Below are 3,115 nucleotides of genomic sequence, written 5' to 3'. Positions count from 1 at the left end.
TGTCAATCCCTACTCTGTTTTTTTTATATCCTTGTGATTGCTATTGGCAGATACAAGATGCCATGTCTGTAATGACTGACAGCAGCGCATAGCCGCTGTGTTTAATGTAATTAGGCAACTCATCTGTAGCAAGAGATGTATCTCCTGCACTCGAAATAGAGATGGGAAGTGAGGCTGTGCTTTTACGTGACTGCATTATTCTGTACTTTTGTTAGAGTGGCTTCACAAATACTTAAATTAGTATTAAACGCTCAAATTTATTTTTTCAATAATGAATCCAGATCAAACAAATAAACATGGCCCATGTAAAGCATTGTGTTACATTGATGGCCAAACACTTACAATCATCATGTTTCTGAACAGCTGCTTCCAAGTCTCTCAGCTCGGCATCCCTGCACTTCCTGTCCAGTACAAGATCACAAAGGACAGAGCAGACTCCAGCAACTATTCATCTACTAGCTTGGAGAAGGTAGGAGGGAATAGAGGGGACCAGGTGGTGGGGGGTGGCTTAATTTTCTGTGTCTGTGTGTTTGTGGAAACACACACAGCTTACTAGCACACACAAGGGTGACTGCATAACGCTCTGCTTGAGAAAGGAGTCACACCAAAACAGGAAGTCAGGGCCAGTGCTCTGGGGACCAAATGATTCTGCAGGAAACTAAAACTTTTAAACTTCAAAAAGCAGCATTCATTGTAAGTGATTTTTTCAGCATTTGTAATTAGCTTAAAATCCTTTGACTTTAATATCACTTTAACATGAACATGAGATCAATTCGAGTTTTTCATAGACCAAAATGTTAGCATCAATCATTAGAATTCCAAATAGCCTAGTGTTTGCTTACATGGGAAATTGACATTCATGTAATAAACACAAATGTCATACATTTGGGGTAAAGGGAAATAGTTTATCTTTATTGATTTTTATTTTTTTAATGTAAAGCTCAACTCTGTGCTCCAGACTCCCATGTGCCCCTGGGATCTTCTCCTAATGGTTCTCAATGATTCAGAGAGTGGCATTGGTGTCATCCTTCTCTTTACTTCATTACACCTGCACTCACATGGTTTCATAAGCCAACAAATTGGGCTTTAATTATTTGTCATCTGTTAGTTATTTTCTTTTTTATATTTTATACCCGTTGTGCACTTTTGCAGCAAGAAATCACTTATAATAGTGAACTATTGCATTGCTGTTATAAGAAAGCTATAGGACACTTTTAAAAGTATCTGTTTCTGCAGGAGCAGAACAGAGCTAGATAAGCTCTACCTCATTGTGGCCCCCTTGGTGATATGATATTTAAAACTAAAAATAGTAAAACTATGTTTCAAGTGACCTTGTGTCCTCGATCTGAATTACATACTTAGCTAAACAGAGTAAAAGAGACTTTGAAAAAGTGCTGCCTGTTTAGATCCAGAATTATTTTTGGTTACTACTGAATGTGGATTACACATCATTACACTTAGCACACAAGTTGTTTGCTTTTTATGCAACTGAACTGCCAGCTAGTTAGCATTGTGAATTAAAGAGAATATGGTTGCATTTGATCTCTAGATCTTGTGACTTGGCTTTGTGATCCCTTCACTTCTATATTCTCTTTAGCCCTAACACTGACTTTACGAACAAGCTGTAATGTATTATAATAATGTAAATGTCTGCTGTAGTCTAGCATCCAGAGTTTGGGTCCACGACTTTTCCCATTCAAAACCTATGCCAAAAATATCTCCTTCATTAGTGATAAAATATTCATTGGATGAGTGTTTTTCATTAAACATTGGGATGCGTGCATAGGAGAGATTAAAGATGTTTGAAGATTATTTAGCCCAACAATGTCCGCCCATGCTGAAATATCAGTTAAACCATTAGTATCTTTGGAGGCATAAACATTACTTCTTGTCATTTTGATTCACATGATGCAGGCTTGCAATGGAATATCAGCTGAAAAGCTCTGTTGTACCAATTGTCTGAAGTGTGGGTAGAAATTGTTAAGCCAGTAGGTAACTGTCATCTATTGAGAAAATATATATCAAAGCGCTAAAGGTGTAACTAATAAAAGACTTAATGTAACCAAGTGATAAAGTGAAATTTTAGGTTTAGGCGGTCTAGCTCTAAAACAAGTGATGTGTCTTACATGGAATCATAAAAAAATTATATAAAATAAAAATAAAGAAACGATTTTTATTTACAAGAGAAAGGCGTAGCCATGGGGGCTAAATTTGCCCCCAGTATGGCTAATTTATATATGGCCCAATGGGAGGAGGAGTATATTTTTAGCAAACCAATAGAATCGTTGATACTTTGGAAACGTTATATCGATGATATTTTTATTATCTGGAGAGGGACACTACCCTCCTTAGAAAATTTTATAAATGGCCTAAATAATAATGATCATAATTTACGGTACACATCAACCATTAGTAGATCTATGGTACACTTTTTAGATTTGGAGATTGCTAAGGGTGGAAATAGCTTCAAAACGAGAACTTACTTCAAACCCACCGACAAGAATGGATACATCCCTACCCAAAGCTGCCACCATTCACATTGGTTGAGAGCTATTCCTAAGGGACAGCTATTGCGGATTAGAAGAAATTGCACTGACTTGGAAGATTTTTATTCACAATCCGAGGTCTTAGTCGATAGGTTTGTAGAAAAGGGCTATAGGAGGGATGAATTGCATCGAATAAGGGACAAGGTTGGGGAACTTGATAGAAGAACTCTATTACACCAAGGTCCAAAAAAGAAAATCGATGCTTTCCCAATATCATTTATAACAGACTACTCTGCACAACACCGTGACATAGAGGGCATTATTAAAAAGCACTGGGGCATTCTTAAAAGGGACAAAACACTCAGCTCCCTACTCCCCCCCCAACCCAGAATCATCTACAGAAGAGCACCCACTCTAAGAGATAAAATTCGAAAAATGTTATCGATCCACCTAAACATACTGCGTTAGGTCTTAATTTATTATACATTTCCACTTTAGTCTCCTTTCCAGAAGCGCGGATTATCTATTTCTTAACTGTCATCTATTACCTCTCCTGTTTAGGTGGTTGAGTCATTTACTATGTTGCAGGGTAAGATGATTCATGATGATAATTTTTGCATATTTTAATA

This window comes from Nanorana parkeri, unplaced genomic scaffold (genome assembly GCF_000935625.1).
Source record: "Nanorana parkeri isolate BGI_ZX_2015 unplaced genomic scaffold, ASM93562v1 scaffold69, whole genome shotgun sequence".
Lineage (NCBI taxonomy): Eukaryota > Metazoa > Chordata > Amphibia > Anura > Dicroglossidae > Nanorana > Nanorana parkeri.
This window is presented reverse-complemented; position numbering follows the sequence as displayed.